This window comes from Gymnogyps californianus, chromosome 3, assembly GCF_018139145.2.
Source record: "Gymnogyps californianus isolate 813 chromosome 3, ASM1813914v2, whole genome shotgun sequence".
NCBI classification, from domain to species: Eukaryota; Metazoa; Chordata; class Aves; order Accipitriformes; family Cathartidae; genus Gymnogyps; species Gymnogyps californianus.
Window position 1 is genome coordinate 15,023,707 of NC_059473.1, and position 18,468 is coordinate 15,042,174.

Genomic DNA, 18,468 nt, shown 5'->3' on the forward strand with positions numbered 1-18,468 from the left:
TTCATTGCATTTAGTGAAATTCTGTCATTCATTGGCATTCACATCTTTCTAAGCAGTAGTTAGAGGAGCATACTTAAAGCTTGGTATATCTGTGGCTCTGTAGATTATATATAGAAGGCTAAGTGTAATTGCAAAAGTAAACATACTACACAATTGCAATTCCACGACAAACATACCTGGCTGCCCATTTATATCATATATAATGCTTTTTAAGTTTTTGTTATGTAACCCACAAATGCTTTTATACGGATTGCTTGCCTTGTTGAAAAATCCGCTTTTTAAAATAGTGCTTATCACATCATAATCTAGAAAACCGATGTTTTTGTAAGCTCAACTGCAATATTAGCTATTTCATCCTGGAAAATAACAGGGCAATTATAGATGATAAATGACATTTATGCACATGGTTGATTAACTGTCTCTGGCTCACTGTGCAAAACAGTTGTACAATCATGTACTGGCCAATCTAGTGCACTGCCAATTTTAATGGCACTCTTACCAGTAGCAAAGCAAAATCACCGTTTGCTTGAAGAGAGCTAGGCAATCGGGTCTCTCCCCTATATGTTTTTTGGTAATTGTATAAAAAATGATTTTCTGCTGGTTGCAGTCAAACGTGAAGTGCCTTAATGTTGAAAAAGGAAATAGTTTTTAAAAACCACACTAGAAAGTGCATAAAATAACCTTTGACATGAATATCTTGAAAAAAGCAAATTATTAAAGATTTTTGGTCTGATATTTTTGTGCACTTAGAGGATTTAGTTTCCCATTTAGATGGAAATTCAGGAATGTATACATCTAGGCAAGAAGCTGTTCTGGGAAATTATACGGCTTTTTATCATGCATAATACCATAACAGTTGCTCATACCTGCTGCATTACCCACTTAACCAATTAAGCTATCGTTAAAAGTTATTCGCACATTGTAAAGATTTGAAATGTAAGTCAGACCGATTTCTGAATATGTACAAATGCAATCTCTGGTGGACGGAGAGTTTGAAACACTTGTTAATTCTCTATTTAAAAAAAAAAAGCTAACTATACTTGATCTGGCTTTTTTTTTTCTTCTCCAAATGTGATGGAAATGCTTATAATGCCCTGGTAACAGGGGACCTTATTAGAACTTAGGTGGAATAACAAAATGCTGCAGAGGAGAGTGCTGCCTACTACTGAGGCACATATATTTGTAAGCAGATACCTCTTCTTCCAGTATGACTCACTTTTAAGAAGTAACAGAGGAAGATCTAATTGCATTAGCAAGGGTTATGGTGTCAAAGTTACTTTAGAATTGTCTTCGATGGTTTTCTGCCCTTAGGGTGTAAGGATTTGTTAGAAAATAGCAAAGCTTTCTATGTATTGTTCCCATTATTATTTTTATGCTATTGTGTAAAATGTTAAAATTTTAGAGGAGTGTTTTGTTATGTAGGATTTACCCTGTGAATGAGGATGCCCTTAATTTCATTCTGGAATTAATGAGCTGGGAGGGACTCCTTCCAGCTGTGGAGCAAAACCTTTCAGGCCACAAAGAGAACGCTGCTGGGGTTGACAGCAGTCCCTTTGGTAAGCGGTACAATTAGCAAAAAAACTCTCTGTATACACAGGTTCCCAGAATTTAAGTGGGAAACCGCTCTTTGTGCTAATGCACAATAGCAACAGAAGGTGAAATAGTCAATAGTAATTTCATGTCCAGAAACTGGGGAGCAGAAATAGTAGTTACCTTTGTAGAAAAAAATATATTTGAATGCATTTCACTCATTGTGGTGTTTAATTCCTACTTGATGTGTTTCGAGGAGGTCTTTTTAATATGAGCTATCGTGCCCACTTCAAATTAATGTGCACGCACCATGTTGAATGCTATGGAAAGTCACTGAGATACTGTCTTATGAGCCCCCGTACCGTGTGAACGCAAGGGGATGCTGTCGTTGCAAGCATGTCTGTAGGAGTACGTACACATACGCTCCCAGTGCAATTCTCCAAGCTTAGATGAGGTGAGGAACTGGGAGATGGTGATGTGGCCTTGCTCTTTATTGGCTACCTTTGATACCCAAAGGGCGGTGGGAGCTGCTACAGAAGCACTCCAGGAATTAGGTGGAGATGTTCAGGTGGGAAAAACAAAGTACGGGCAGTGAATGTAAATTAGCACTGCACCTTCCTAACATGATTTGTTCAGCCTCTTGGAAGATTTAAGACAAGATAATGAATATTATTTGATTACATTTTTTGGACAATATCCCACTGACTTTGTTTATTAGTTTTGGAATTTGATTTGTATTTATAACAAAGTGTCTATCCAGCTATCTTAGCACTTGATAGTAATTAAAATACAAACCACATAAATTATCATAATAAATATTTACAGCTTATTGTCAATCCTATAATCAAAATGAGGTCAGCAAAAAAATTTAATAGCTGTTTGTCTGCAAATGCCACCCTCCACAAAAGCAGATTTAACATATAGACTTTGCCATACGACATACATATTGTTATTGAAAACTTGTGCTCAAATGCCTTTGGTACTGACTCATTTTCTAATAAAATTCTTCTTCGAAAGGTGCTAAAATTGTGCTAATGTTATTAAAGAAGAGTTTCTTTGGAATATTATATTTAACGCTAATTGGCATAAGTTTTTTGGAGTGACAAAGGGAGTTGCCTGGGGAAATTTAATTAGAGTTCTTTCTTTGTTTCCTTTGCTGTTTGAAACTTTACATACAAAAAGTATGATTATTTGCATTCACTTTTTTGTGTGTGCAAGCTGCCCACCTCAGTGGACAAAAGCCATGAGAGCGAGTCTGTAATTAACATTTTTGAAGGAATGCATTCCATGAGAAACAAGGATGTGGTGGGCACCTGGTATTGCCCAGGCTTTTGGGAACCATCCTTGGTAGTCTAACTGAAATTACAGCAGATGAGCAGCTACATCCTTGCACAGTGGGCTCAGTATCCAGTAACCAAACACAAAGAGCAGAGGCAGAGAGGAGGGGGAAAAAAAAGTCAAAAGTTTTCACTTTTTCATTCTTTCAGCCAAGAGCAATCAGGGTAGGCAGGCCAGCTGCTGTGCTGAGATACAGCCTTTCCCACTTGAAAAGTACTAAGCACTTGAGATAAACTCGTCACGTGGCTGAGCATAGGAAATTAAAAACGAAGGGTTCATGCTGACAAGTTCAAGAACTGGCATTCACACCTCCAGCTGCCGCACGCCCCTGGCATACCGCATTTACAGCCCCGTGGAGCTGCGCACCTGCCATCGTGACCCCTCTGTTCTGAACGAGCAGCTGCTGTTCACCACCGCCTTGCACCAGCTTGAGACCGAGTTGCTCATGGCCAGCCCGAGCTCTGCTGTAGCGAGGACGTCCGCAGCTCTCTGTGTACGTACTTCAGGTTGTTGCAGCCTTTTCTGCCTGGACTTGGCACCCAGCCCCTACCACGCAGGATAATGGGAAGGCAGTGACCCCTCAGGACGTGGGTCCTCCAACAAGCTAAGGAGCTGTGTGTAGCCAAATGGCTCTGCACAGAGCCAGCTCAGATGCTGTGTTGCTTGTTAGCTCTGGAGTGTGGCGGGCACTGACATCCCCGTCCTGGCTCCTCCAGAGCTACCCAGCGTGTCTGCTTCAGCAGGCGTGCGTGGAGATAGCAAACATCCCAACTAGCCAGCTGCAGTGCAGATGCTCGCCCTCTGTCACACAGCAGAAGCAAGGTCTTAGGTAGCTGCTCACTTGGGGATCAATAAATGTAAGATAACCCATGGAAGTATGGTGATGTTGATGCCTAATGTTTTTTTTTTATTTTTATTTCTGGAATGTGATGTCCGTGTTAATAGTAAGTAGGTGTTGCTTGTGGCTTGCAGGTGCTGCAGTACGTACCAAAGAGAACACAGTGCAGCTAGGGTTTAAGAGTAAGCCATCATCCAAAGTAAAACTGACTGTTCTTTACCGTTTTAAAAACGGGAAAATCAAGTTCCAAAAGTAAGCAATTGTGAAATATTTCAGAAATATGATTTCTCAGTTTGCAGGAGCTATTTAGGGCATTTGTCTGTGGTATTACTAGTTATTAAATTTTCCTTTTCTTCTTTGAAATCTGACTGTCTTAGCATTGCTCATCAGAGATGATAAATAAATCTTTGTCTTACAATACAAGGAAGTTACTACAGATCTGCAGTACTTTTGTTTTGCTTCTCCATCAAGATGCCTGGAAGTGGACTCCCATCTTTATAATAGAAAACACCATTTTGTTTCATGTGTATGCTGTGCTATGCTTCGTATTTGTCTTTCCCTATCCTGAAGGTTATTCAGTGAGATTTGGGTGCAAAAGGCGACGTAATAAAATAATTTATTTTTTAAGAAAAGTTTAAGCTTTTTCTTTGAACCCCTGCAATATTGAAAAAAAAAAAGTTTTGCTTCGAGAAGATGATACCGACTTCTTGCAGCTGTTACACTGCTCATCATTGTCCTTGTAAGAATGAGTTCATTTTCTTCTCGACTTTGGGCTTTTTTAGGAAGAAGGGGCTGTGTTCTTACAGGAAAAGAAAGAGTGAATCTCTTCCCTTCATATTTAGTGTAACTTCTGAGCTGCACAGTAATTTGATAACAAATTGAGAAGTTTCAGTGCAACCTCCAGCTTCTTTTCTTCCTTAAAAGAACTGTGTTTAGTGACTTGATATGTATGCAGTCATCTTCAAAGTACGCTATTATGATATGAAATAGCAAGTGTGCAATGGAAGAGTTTCCCAAGAAACTGAATTCTGCTGCAGTCCAAAGTATGACTTTCATTTTACAACACAAAAGGTACAGTAAAACATATGAATATTTTGATTGAAGTAAGTGAAGCAAACACTTTAAAAAACCTTTACTCATGTTTTTGGCTGCAAATACAACTCAATGGACTTGTTTTGTAGAAGCAGTGAATAAAGTTGAATGCAGGTCTTTGGGGTGGTAGGCTGGAGCTAAGATTTGATTTGGAAAGCTACTGCCTTTTTGTTTAAAAACAACAACAAAGCTACAAAAGTGCAGTAGGCTTTAGTGCTTTTTGGAGACTACCATAAGAAGCCACATTTTTATTGGTGACAATATGCTAAAATCCCTAGCTTTTGATTCACAGTATGATAGCAATATATTTATCCTACGCTTCTTGCTGAGACCTTTGTACTTTATTGATAAGTGCTATGACTTGGTGTTTGCCACTGGGAGTTCCAGCATTAATCCCCTTGTTCAACATGCGAAAGTAACCAATACTTACCTGTAGTTATTACATAGCATTAAATGTGCAGCATATGTTTATAGTTTGTATATGCAATGTTGTATTCAATTACACATTATGAAAGGTCCTGATCTATGAAACGGACCCTGCCTTAGTTTCTGGAGCATAATTATGAGCTGTGGGCCGGCTGCATTAATTGTGCTTTGGCTTCTGTAGCAATAAAAAATGTTCTTGCTGAAATCAGGTCATGTATAATTTAGGTATTGGATTTTGTTTGCAATCACAATGCCACGAAACTTTGTTGAACGTTAAAATTTTTTCATTAAAAAAAAGGGACTGTTCTAAAATTCTGTATCATTGGAATGACGACAGTAGATTGGGCTAGAGATAACAGTAGACTATTACTTTTCCACAAAGAACACAACTATTACTTGCCAAGAACTATTGTTCTTAGCACAGTGTTGCTTGCAGATAAACACTTCCTCTATCAATTTTAAATTCAGAAATACTTTGAAACACAGGAGCCATTCGGATGTTGGTTCCAGGCTTTTAGAAGCTGTGAATATTAGCTCAAAATTACTCCTCTCTCCCCTGTTTCTCCCTCTTGGTTAGGAAGTTAAATGAAAATTATGATTTTAAAACAATGAATTGAAGAAATGAGTGTTTTTTTCTTCATGCTTTGAATATTTAGAATTTATATTTTCATTTTCTCTGATTCTAGGAACAGTACTCATTCTTATGTGATCCATCTCAAGACCTAACTTTTTAAAGAATGTATATACCAGATGTTATATAACATGTAATAAATGCCATGAGATTTATCAACATTACAGATAAACTTAGTTTGGATATCAGAAGAATTTGTCTTTTCTTTTCTTGGGAGGGATGGCAGTCCCTACAACCACAGTTTCTTTCATATAATTAGAATTTCAAAGAATCAGGTGAGGTATGTGGATTTACAGAGAGAAAGTCTGGGAACAACTGGTTCCCAGCATAGGGAACAAGCAGCATCTTTAACTTCTTAAAAAAAAAAAAAAGCAGAGATAAAGTAAATAAATAAAGAATGCTGCTTCCTTTAGAAAGAAAGTCTGCAGAGTGGAGACTCTAGGTGTCCCTCTGCAATGTGAAGCACTCTTTGTTGCGGGGAGCGTCACCGCGGCGTGCCACTGAAGGTGCTGATTCCACGGGATGAGCTTTCCAACTCTGTGAGGAAGATGGGCTTGATCATAGCAGGTGCCTCTCTAGCCTGAGCCATATAAAAAATAAACAAACTGAACTAGATTTTTTTCATATGTAAGGCAGAAACGATTGCAGTAAATATTTTCAATTTATTTGGATAATCCAAATGGGGAAGCAATTCTGGAAGGGTTCGGAGGCACTGGAGTGATTGTTGGTGTTAACTGGTTCCCAGAAATATGTAATGTCAGGTCCGTGCACGACAAAAGCATATATATACAGGAAGCCATAGATGCCATTTTTAAACAAGAATATGTATTAAAGACTGCCAGTTTATTCTTGACTCAGACCATATGCTCTAGTTTTTGCTCAGATGTGTGAGTTATTTGTTGTGCCTGGAGTAGTATTTTAGGAATTAATCTTCTTAATTTTAGATCATTGGTTTTAATCATCATTTTGGGAAAAATTGCTAAAAAATATATTATTTTGGTCTTAGATGAGCATTTGTGAGGGTAATAGCTTGTATACTGAGATTAGCGCACTCCTTTGGGAACTGGGTGCAGTGACTTTCTGCAGCTGCTCCCCTCGCTCCTCCTCAGCCAGGTCCTTTTGACTCCTGGCTGCTCACTAGTGGCTATGGTCAACACAAAATATGTCCATTTTTGAAAAGGACTGCTTCCTTGGGCTGTCGCACTAAGGGAGGAGGTGCTTTCCCCACCCAGGTAAGCAGGCAAAGCAAGGGCTGTCAACAAGGTGGTACATGTGTGTAACTTGCATTGATCTCGGGAAGAGAGACTAAAGGAAAGGTTGCAGCAAAGGGGAAAAGGACTCCAAAGGCAAGATTATTCTAACTATTTTACTTTCCTGTGCTGTATATTGGAGACAACGACAGGAGCTTCCCCTCTACCCCAACAGGAATAGATTGAGTCTTCTCAGAGATGGAAAGGACTTCAGGCTCATCCTATCTGGGCATAGGGGACATACATACAATTTTGTTTTCCAATTAAAGCTCTCAATTACATGCGTTGTTGTATTTTATAAATGCTCTTGTTGCTCTGCTGCATGCCTGTTCTTGAATTAAAGGTCAGCCAATTACTTATGGACACCACGTAACCACAGACCAGGCATTTTGGGGAACAGATAGTGAAGATGCAGCGTGTGATCGTCAGTTGCTAAATAGACAAACAAGAAGATGAAATACCACCTTTTAATAACGAAAAGGTTATGTTAAACTCTGATCAGAAATTGTTTTTATTTTCCTGTTGACCAGCAGACATGAAGTAATGTCTGCACCTGAGTATTTTGTTAATTAAATTAACCTTTTCTTCCATAACTTGCCCCTTTGTCAATTCACTGAAAAGGCAGAAGCTGTCCTCTGCTACTTTTCATGCCTTCTCCTCTAGTTTCTTTCCTTCTTATTTGAACTTTTCTCATATCTGGGCTCTCTTTGCCAGAAATTTAGCCCCGACACCTTTGGCTGGCTCTGTTGCTCCCCTCCTTCTCTCTGCCATTGAATGCTGTTGGCAGAAAGCCCAGCGCAGATTCCTTTAATGCTTTTCAGCCTGCTTCAACTTTAGTTCAATCTATGTTCTTTGTTATTATATTGCACTTATAACATCTAAAGAAACAGGAATCTCCTTTGTAGGTAAGTTTTAAGCGAGCCTCCCTTTTTAAATGAGCCTTTTTTTTCCTCCTGCAGTCAAATTTAAATCAACTTTCTAAAAGTTATGAGGCTTGACTGTGACATTACAGGGTACATTTAGAAAGAACTTGATATAATCTCTTAGGTATATATTCCTTTAAATATATTCATGTTGTAACTGGAAAAAAGGCTTGGCTTAATATTTCTAATTTGGTTTAAACCTTCAGGTTATTAAAGGCACAATATTATTGTGGGTGACTGCAACCATTCTGCGCTGGCAGAGGGCTGCCAAAGGGGTGTCTCTGTAAATGGGAATGGGGGCAAGGCGCACTGGTCTTTAGCAAGAAAATTCATAAAATATAGTGAGAAATAAGACTTTTCTGTGAAGAAATCAAAGGTACCAGTGGAAGCACAGAAATCCTTCTGGAGGCTGCAGCCTAGTGAAGTTTTGCTAACTCTGCTGTCAGGTCTCTCTGACCATATTTCAGACAAAAATGTAAGGCTTGCATTAGGACATGCTACTCCGGAATATTAAAGTTTCTTTTTGAGTGAATGCATGTTTACAGACATGTTTGTGTATTTTTTAGCACACTGCGTATCCTTTCCTCAATTATTTGGCAATGTTAGACGCAATGAGAACATCTGACATTATGTATCATAAGACAGAGAGAAAAAAAGTTCCCAAGGACTAGTTTCTCATTTCACCTTGAAGCATGCAAGCTAACGTGATTTATATGTGTTCTGTACAAAAATGTAATTAGGAGTCTTAGCAGGTCTTAATACGTCAAGAGAAGGTAGGTTAAAATAACTTGAACAATAATAGATGACTCAGGCTATTATTTAATATTTATTCTAAAAGTGTCTTCCCTCATGTTACCTTTTGTTGTTGTTGTTTTTTGGTTTGCTTCTTTCTAGACTGACTTATTTTTGGTTTCTGGTAGTACGGCATGGGCTTCTCTTTCCCCAAGCAGTTGGCTGTTTTAGGCCATTTGGATGAAACTTTCTGATTAAAGATAAAATGTTTATTTTATTGCTTCTCTGTCTCATCTTTGTTATCTGGTCCATTTTAGAGAGTGAGCACCTACAAGGGGACTGGTTTGCCCGGGAGCTGCCATTCCCAGCTTGTCTCCAGGACTGCCTTCCCTGCTGGCATTTACCGAGTGTGAGCGCTGGTCCACAAGCGGTGGGTTTTTGGGGGATGGAGAAAGCGGTTCCTCCAACCAGCCCTGCCAGCTCTGATGGTGCATAGGAGAGGGAAGCGTGTAATGATGGTGCTAGGCGACGACCCGACGCTGGAGCTGCAGACATCATTATGGCAATTAGCAGACACCAGAGAAGAGCTCCTGGAAATAATTGTAGTAATACATCTTCTCACGCTGCAGTTTTACAGCATGTCTGGAAGTTCATTGCATGTTGTACCATGTATTTGTTTAAAAAGTCATGTCACTTAAAAAGAAATGTGGATCAGGTTTATACATGTTTACTATAGCAGAATATATGATGCTCATATTGGTGTCTGAATTAACAATTACTCCAGTGATATTTTGGAATGATTATACAAAATAATTTAAGTGCTACAGAATTACTTCAGAATTTACAGTTATGTATTGTAAAAAAAAGGGGATATTTAAATGCTTTTTGAAAGAGTGAAGCACCTAGTCAACCTGTACATACATGTATTCTATACATGTACATCAGTGAAAAAACCCGACAAACCAACCCACAGGAGTGAATCTTTTGGATACCTTTTTTCCTTTAACTTCATAGCAATTGCAATGTGTATTCTGAATTGTGATTAGGTTAAAAGCTGAGCCATTTTTTATATCCCTGGCAAAGTCATGTCTATTATCACTTGTTTCACTCCACTATTGCTTTTTGTCAACATTTTTATACTTACCAAAGAACAAATAACGTTATTTGAACATTATTAATAAATCAGCATGACTTGAAGTCAAGAGGTTTCGTTGTCTCTGTTACTCAGTGGCTAGTGTATGAACAACATAATTCCTTCAGAAAATTTACAACTTTGATTTGGAGTAATGATTTTATAAAGAATATGTTTTGCACCTCAAATACATAGTTATGGTTCTAAGTGAAGCCTCTATGAGTTGCATCTGTGAACTGGAGAAATGGAATTAAGCCTTGTAACTCATATTAAATCCCGGTTTTAAATGTCTCTTTCATCCTGAGTGATATTTTTGTTATTTAACATGACTTGCAGTATATTGCAAACATAGCTATAAAAGGAGCTTCTGTAAAAATATTAGTCTCCTCGTATTCAAAAAATCTGTTTTCCCAGTACGCATCATGACAGTTGTGGTCTGTGCCTCTCTTTGCAAGGTGGGGAAGGGAGGGACGGCAGACCAGGAATTTCAGAAGTGCAGTAAGCAGAATGTCACAGTGATTATAAGGCCTGGCTCTTGCAGACGACTCCTTGGCATTCAGCCACACACATACTGCCCCAAAGCCGGACTAGAAACCAAATCTGCATCTTCCTTTTCTTCAGAGAAAACACCTGATCTGAAATATAGAATATCAAGCTCTTTGATGATGTTAGGAACCAGGATTTGGGAGATGTTTGAGACTAATCAAACACCGAGAGATCCATAATGGTTGTATTACGAAGATTTTCCAAGATTGGTTTATTCTGTTCAAAGGCTGTCCTGGAACAATAACTAACTACGCATTTTGTCAGGCTTATGAAAGCAGTTTGTTTTACTTGCTACGTAGGTGCATTTCATAGCTTTGCAGTTTTCTATTCCTGTTTGGTGGGGAAGGCGGTTCAGTTTCTGCTTCCTTCACAAACAGAAAATGAATTATAGAATAAATGGGATCATCTTCTCTGTATGAATTGCTGCATAAAATCTGGTTAACTTCTGAATTTTGTATGTTTAAATATTTGCTTATGTACTAAGCTGTACCAAACTGCAGATTTTCATTATTAGTGTATAATACTCATTTTGCAGTCATTGACATCAATGAATTTTCATTGTGCTAGCAACCACTTTTCTTGATTAATAAACAATATGTCAGACAAAAAAAAATTCATGTTAGAGAGCTGTTATCAGATCGACTATATTTTTATTTTAATGTGATTTTTCACTGTATGGTCCCCACATTTCTAAGTGGAAAGGGGGCAGCTCTGAAACCTGTCCAACCGACCTGACTTTGGAAGCTGCACGCTCTGTTCAAGCCAGTTGCCTACGTCTCTCCCTAGCAGGCGCAAACCCAGAGATATCTCAGTTTAGGACAGACCGAAATACTCCCTGTTCATGGTATTCCTTTTTAGTTGAAGGGATGCCTGACTACTAGATGCGTAAAGTCAGGTGAAACATCACTAGCAATGGGTAGCAATTTAATGGATTGATTGATCTTCTTGCTCTGTTGTTTGACCCTATGCTACTATCCACATATGACATCAGAAAAATGAGGGAAATTTCTTTTGAATGTTCCTTCCTAGCTACCCAAAGCTGGTATGAGTTTTGCCTGCACACCTCAGGGATGCATGCCAGTCGTGTGTCTAAGAGCGTTCCTCGTTTGCAGTTCTGATCGGTCTTTCCGGGTGTGTTGTATCTTGTTTATTGACAATCTGTCCAATCCCTTTTTCTTTAAAGCAAGATGATAGAAAAACAAGAAAAGTAATATGCCTCATCAGTGGACAATCAGTGTGTGGGGGATATGAAGTTATGTTGTTTCTAAATCCTGCAAGTTGTCTGATGCTCCAAAATGTGAAGTTGTGGTAGTTATCTTAATGGTAGTATTATAAACATTACAAATATATTAGGGACAACATAAAGAAGGAGACTATGCAGGAAGAGAGTCTCAAGACAAAATGGAACTGCCATGATGGTGCACCTGGACTCTGCATATGCAGCCAGTAAAATGTGCCTCAGAATCTGAATAAAACATCTGTCTTTCAGAGTGATACCTAATCTTGTCATAACACCTCCAGTGAACGACTCTAAAGCTTCCCCTTACATTCTTTTCCAGTCCCTAATTGCCATTACATTGCTAATGGCAGGAGCAGTTTTATTTCAAGGTTGAATTGGTGCAGTTTTGTTCAGATTCCAGCCACGTGATTTTGCTGGCTCTTTGTGAGATTAAGAAGTCCCTTGCTATCAGATACTGTTTCCATATGTAATTACCTATACACAATGATTGAGTCACCTCTCAACCTCCTTTTCAACAAGCTGAATAAATTGAACTTCACTTTGTAAGACTGTATTGAAGGAAATCCCCAGAAACCTTTTTTACACATTTAACAATGTCAGGGCAGGCATAAACTGCTCTGGTTGTCATTGATATATTTTCTTCCATATATTCTTCCCAGCTAGTGTGTTTGTACACACATTTGGAGACATATAACACACCAACTACTCATTTTCAGCAGCATCCCCCTCAAGGTATTTAAATATACCTTAAGATAGGGAAAAGTTGTGCATTGTTCCACTGTACTTCTTGGAGCTGTGTCTCCATCCCCAGTGTTGGATTGATCTTCTCAGTCCTGGGACTCAACCGATGGAAAGCAGTTTGTCTCAACGGGAGAAATAGTGAGCCACTTCCCTACGGGGCATCAGCGTCAAAGGCACCATACAGGCTAGTGTTTAGCAAACATATTCCTGGCTTCTCAGAGTTTTGCTAAATGGTAGTTACTGCATTGAGTTTCTGCTTCAGTCATGTTAATCAGTCGGAATAAAACCAACATTTTGCCATGGTCGAAATTTTGTGGCCCATCTCTGGTGGCTTCTCCCTCCTCCTTGTTCTGGGCAAGAAGATGGGGTTTTGTCAGAGGTGGATAATTTTCTGCTCTGGGGAAGACTCTCTCCAAGAATGTAAAAAGTGAAATGCCTTTGAAATGGTACAGTTAGTGCAAATAACATAGGAGCTTAATTTCCTGAAGAGCTGCCTGCACTGAGCATGTTCTGGTTGGAACAGAGCTGGACCTTTCCTGTGATTATGGTGGCTTTAGCACCTGGCCATCCAAACTGAAAACAAGGAGTCTCCCCTGTGGTTTCAGTGAAACTTTCCAAGCAAGGAGAAGCTGCTGGACCAGGCAGGTAAAGGTCTGTGGCATGGGTCCAAAGATTTCAACACTGCTGGTTGCCTATATGAATAATGAGGGAATTTAGTTTTGACTTCTTATGAAAATCTTGAGACAGTTACACCCACACAAATGTATTAAAAATACTCGGGGGTGAAGGGAGGGAGAGAGTAAGATGGTAAAATCAAATATTGAAGATACTGGGAAGGGGTAGACTCTGTCTACCCTATGACTAAGTCCTCTGTAGTTTCTTAGCAGAAGGCAGGTTTCTTTTTCCACTCTATTTTCTTTGGAGCTCAGTTCTCTTCCTCCAGCTGCCTGGGGTTTGAACCCTGTGTATCGTTCTGAGGTTTCTTCCCCCATTATTGGAAAAACAACAAAGCCGATCCAGGCAGCAGCACTGCAGAAACTAAGCAACATGAACAAGAGACCCTACTGTAGACAACCAAAAATAACATGCATATATGCAGGCATTGGCAGCAGATGTGAATAAAATTCCTAGTCAAATGTCACAAGGAACAATGTCAACCTTATGGACCCAATGAAAAGCAAAATCTGTTTCTACTGATACACCTTAGAGCAACTCCACCTGAACCTGTTATTAATCCTTATCAGCGTCCTGAGTTTTTATTCTCTCAGTCTTCAGCTGTCTTCCTGCAAAAGATGATTTGTATCTCAAACTAGCAGGGACTTTGCAACTACAGAGCAGTTGCATCTCAGACTAGCAGGGACTTTGCAACTACAGAGCAGTCATCTTACAATGAGATATTACTCTGGGGAGGAATTGCAATGACCGCAGCTTTACTCTAACAAGAGCATGGGCTTTGGGAAGAGGTGGGGAGACTGGAAGAACGGAGGAAAACATACGGGGAGAATTTTAACCTTCAGAGCATGTTGTGTAGAGTTTCCTGATGTTGCAGAAACTCTGATATAAAGTCTGACTTCTGTGCCTGAAAAGAACAATTTTAAAGGTGGTGTCTCATGTTACAACCTGGCAATGTATAAACATATCAGCAGAAGTTTCAGGGTCAGAAAAAAGAGTGGAAACGACATTTATGCAGTCGCTTGACACTGACCTTAAGCTCATGTACCATCTCTTTAGCTCTGAGGGGCTGGTGAGACTGTGGTGGGACCGTGCCTGCCTCTCTGGGAGTGCAGGGGGAAGCTGTGGGGTGGCAGAGATAATTTGGGGCTGGACTAGGTTTCTGAATCGAAGCACAATCTTCACTTTTTTCTTGTTTGCTGTCTCCAGTGTCTTCATTGTGATCACTCCAAACCTGGGCAGCTCTCACTTATGTATCAGCAGACGGTAGACTATGAGCAAGAGATGCTCTGCAGAAGGGGAAGTCCTCTGCCTGCCAGCAGAACATTTAAAACTAATAAAAGTGTTATTACTGTCTCAGTAATAAAAACGATATGGCTTGTTAGCTGTTAAAATTGCATACTACAAAATTTATATGAGCCCATATAGTTGGGGTGTTATTAAAAGGCAGGGGCTGTTCTGTGTGTAATCCCGCCTGGTACCAGGGCTTGGTTCAGCTCTGCTAACTTCACTGGGAGTCTTTTCCTGTACACCCAGCTGGGCCCAAAAGGAAAAGAAGAAAGCCCACTCATGGTAACCTGTGCTCCTTAATAACCGACTGCCCCGCAAGCTGAGCTCAAATGAAGACTGTAGGATTTGGCCCTTGATCTCAGAGCAGCTGCTACAATGCTCATACGAATGGCTATGGTCAGAGAGGCAGACGGTCACTGACACTCTGGCGTCAAGCTGTGCTGAGGCACCTTCAGACAGCTTTGCAGTGCTTCTAATTATCTCCTATGAAGAGCTGGTGGGGTCAAAAGTGAAAGATTTCTGGGGCCAGAAGAAAGGACTAAAACATACAGCCATATGCTACAAGAATGAAATAAAAGCACAGACCAGGGAGTCCAACATTATGTTCAGTCCTGACAAGTGACAATAAAATAATCTTCAGAGACAGGCTGACAGGGCCCTTACCTATGGTGTTCAAACTGCAGCAGGCAAAACAAAGTGAGGTTTCATAGGAGAAATACGTGTAGGTAGGGACTTAAGGAAGGAACCCATCCAATTCTGCAGAGGAACTCAGCTCAAGCCTCCAAACTCTGCAGTGGGTTTGCCATACAGAAAGGTGCCTTCTGAAGAGCATGAGTGAAATCTCAACCCTGTTAAAATCCAGGGAGGTTTTGCCACTCATTATAGGATCTCAGAGTTCATTCCAGGTTTCTCCATGACAGGGCCACTGCCTGTCTACAGGGGAATACAAGAAAAGTGAACTCACAGCTCAAACGGCTTTCATACAACAGCAGTTATGAAATAGAGCAGAGGGGATTAAAGATCAGCAGCATTAACTCTAGGTAACTTTAATGAGCTCTGTTAATTCTAGAAACAGTGAGGAGCTCAGCATTGTTCCTTACTGGGGTAGACAGAATCATGGTGTTTGCAGAAAAAATTAGCCCCTTCTCAGACAGGAGGGCAAAAGGCTAAGGAGAATGGCTGTGCATCGCTTTCGCTCTCTCTGCCTCTCCACCTCATTCTTATCCACGAAATCTGAAATGGCTTTGACTTACCGCTATTTTTTTTTTTTAAATGCCAGGTTAATATTTGCCTGCCTCTCTTTCTTGACGTTTCGTATTTTCAGAGAAGAAAGATGCACTTTTCTGAATTGGGGTGAAAACTGTGCTAACCTGCAGCATGCACACCTACACCAAACTTTTGGAAACAGAGGGCAGCTGTGCCATGCCTATGTAGCAGAGATCGCCTCAGAGCATTTGGCCCAGGGAACATGTCTGATGGGGAAATAATTTCTCCCTTCTCTTCTCCGCTCAGACAGCTTTGGTGTGAAGGATCACTCCTACGTAGCTAGGAGGGTAATCTGTCTTCTGGAGTCTGAGCTAAACATGGCCAGGACCCTATTGATTTCTACAGGAGCTGGATGGGCTCATAAAGGCACCTTTGTAGACCTAATTTGCTACTCTCAACTCTGGTCACTGCTTTCAAATACTTGAATTTCATTAAATCAAGAGTGCTTTCGAAGAGGAGATAGTCTTTACTAGTTCTGGCCTCATCTCTAGCTGCATGATCTTGAACAAATCACGCAGGTCAGAACCTCCTATTTTGTATTTTTTGGTCCATTTTCAGGTGACATCAATGAATTGTTTGACTTTCCAAAGTGTCAAACACCCACAGGGTAAGACTCCCATACTTCAAAACCAGGAGAGTATATCTTTGCTAAGCAGACACTGAGTTTGAAGGACTGTCCTATGTGCTCCATGCTGTACACATCCTGAGGTTATATTGATAAGTAAAGACATGCAAAAAAAGAGCATCCTTTGCAAAGGGACTGCGTTGAGACTCTCCACTTGGCAGACAGGGATGGTATGCATTTCAGATGGGGGGACCTGTGTGTTGTTAGGGGTTGAGGTACTACACTGCAGTGTGCTTGGCAGCAATTTGATGCTCTGGGGGGAAATCTGGGACCCTGCACGCACTGCCAAGGACGTGCTGCAGGAAATGCTGGCACGCCTCCATTGTGCTGTGCAGTGCTTTGCACTGGGGGAAACCAGGGCGATATGCCTGTGCTGCATGCAGGCTTTACCCCATGACAATGGCCAGAAATTTGCTGCTTCTCGGATTGGCCAAGGAGAGGAGGGACAAGCTCAGCAGTTGAGGTGAGGGCATCTACACTCCTTCTTCGAGCAATGTAGATGTGGAAGAGGGTTTGAAGGAGTGTGGCATCTGCTGACAGAAGAAAACTGTGCCTGCAAGACTGCAAGAAAAGTCTCTATTTTAGCTTCTCTTAGTGGGTCAACCTTGTTGGAAGAAGCCAGCTGAGAGATCTCACAGGTGTTCCTCCTCCAGAATAAGTAAGCAGCCCTCTACCCCAGAGCAGCAGCACCAGGGAGAGTCCCTAGCTTCTGAAGACTTGTAGCTAGCTTTTAGCCCTTTTGGGTCACAGGGAGGTTGCTACAGCTCTCCTCTCCCCTGTGAAAACAGTCATGCCATTTTACATCTCTCATCTGTTAAGCAGAACTAGGACTCTCCCAGCTTTCTTATATCCCTCATCAGTGAAAGGAGCATTAAATATATAAGCACACACACAGCTGTAGCAACTTTTATTTCCATGCACCTGCAAGCAGCAGTTCTGGTGGTTGCTCTTACTAGAAGGTAAGACAAGTTCCCCTAGTCTGTACAAGCTGCCCCATGACTAGGGGACCTCCATGTCTTGGCTTTTCAGGGGATGAAGGGTGCTGTCAGCTCAGGAGGTACCCCCATGAGCTCTGGAGCAAAAGGTGAGTTTGTTCCTTAGTGAGCAGCTGCTGCAAAGCACACTGTGTGCTGCAGGCTGCTTGGAGGGAGGAGCTGGAGGAAAACTTTTGCATTTGAAGTCAATGCTAAAGCTCAACTTAGGTGGTGCTGGCAGAGTGGCCTCATCTGCTTTGCTGGGCACTGAAACCATACTGACCTTCTCCTCTGTGTTGTGTTTGAGTAATTGGGGGTAGATGGGAGTTGCATTGATAAGGGGGTTCCTGAAGCATGAGCTGTCTGAACTTGCAGCAGACACTGGGTCTGTAAACACGTCTGTGGGCTTGGAAATGTTGCTGGGTTCAAGGTTAGCATTAGCTATCTAACATTTATGCGAGATTACTGAGTCTTGGAGGGAAAGCCCCTTGAAAATCATTGTACTTTAAATGTGACTGTACAGTGTCTGTTGTTATGGCTCTGTGTGTGTAATTGCTCCAGAATATGAGTATGGTTTTGACAGCTCAGTGTTGTGTCAGGAAAAATTGCAGCATGTGTATTATAGTTGGTTAGAAAATGTAGTAGATTTTATAGGTTATCTTATTAATTTATAACAGTTCTACTCAGGGGATAAGGATGTAACTCTCTGACTGATGCTACAGACTCATATGAAATCTTTCTAGAGACCTGGTACAACATCTTCTGTTCTGTGTTGGATAAAGAGACAGCTATAAGCAAACCTGCGCAGGTGACAAACGTGACATACCTTGTTTCAGGCGGACATATGGAGCTAAAAACTGAGACCACCAAAGAGAAGAAGTAAAACTAACACTTTCAATTTTTGTTCTCCTGGTGAAAATCCATCTCTATGTAAATGGTTACTATGCAGTCCATGTGTAACCCCCAGCCCCATATATGAGGTGTGTCTTGGCAGTGAGGATGCAGGTATGCTATGGCTGAGGGTGATACAGTAGTGTTTCTAGCCTGTGCTCCATCAAGCTGGAGAAAGGGCTCCAGAGTTTGCCTGCAAAGCTGTGTAAAACAATGAAAACAATGGCTTCAATGGCATTTTTGATTACAAGCTTGGAGGGGAGGAAGGACTGCAAAATATTTGGAGAGCTGATGGTAAAGCATACAATACAAGCTCTGCTGCTGGAGGGCT

General features: G+C 40.8%; 1 long non-coding RNA gene across 1 annotated transcript in view; it reads left to right on the forward strand.

The window, feature by feature from the left end:
• The first annotated feature begins 17,311 nt into the window (after window positions 1–17,311).
• The window catches only part of LOC127014799 (uncharacterized), a 47,429-nt gene continuing 46,272 nt past the window's right edge, over window positions 17,312–18,468 (forward strand). The window contains exon 1 of the long non-coding RNA XR_007766222.1: window positions 17,312–17,356. This is a non-coding gene — a long non-coding RNA (uncharacterized LOC127014799). The remainder of the gene's footprint in view (window positions 17,357–18,468) is intronic.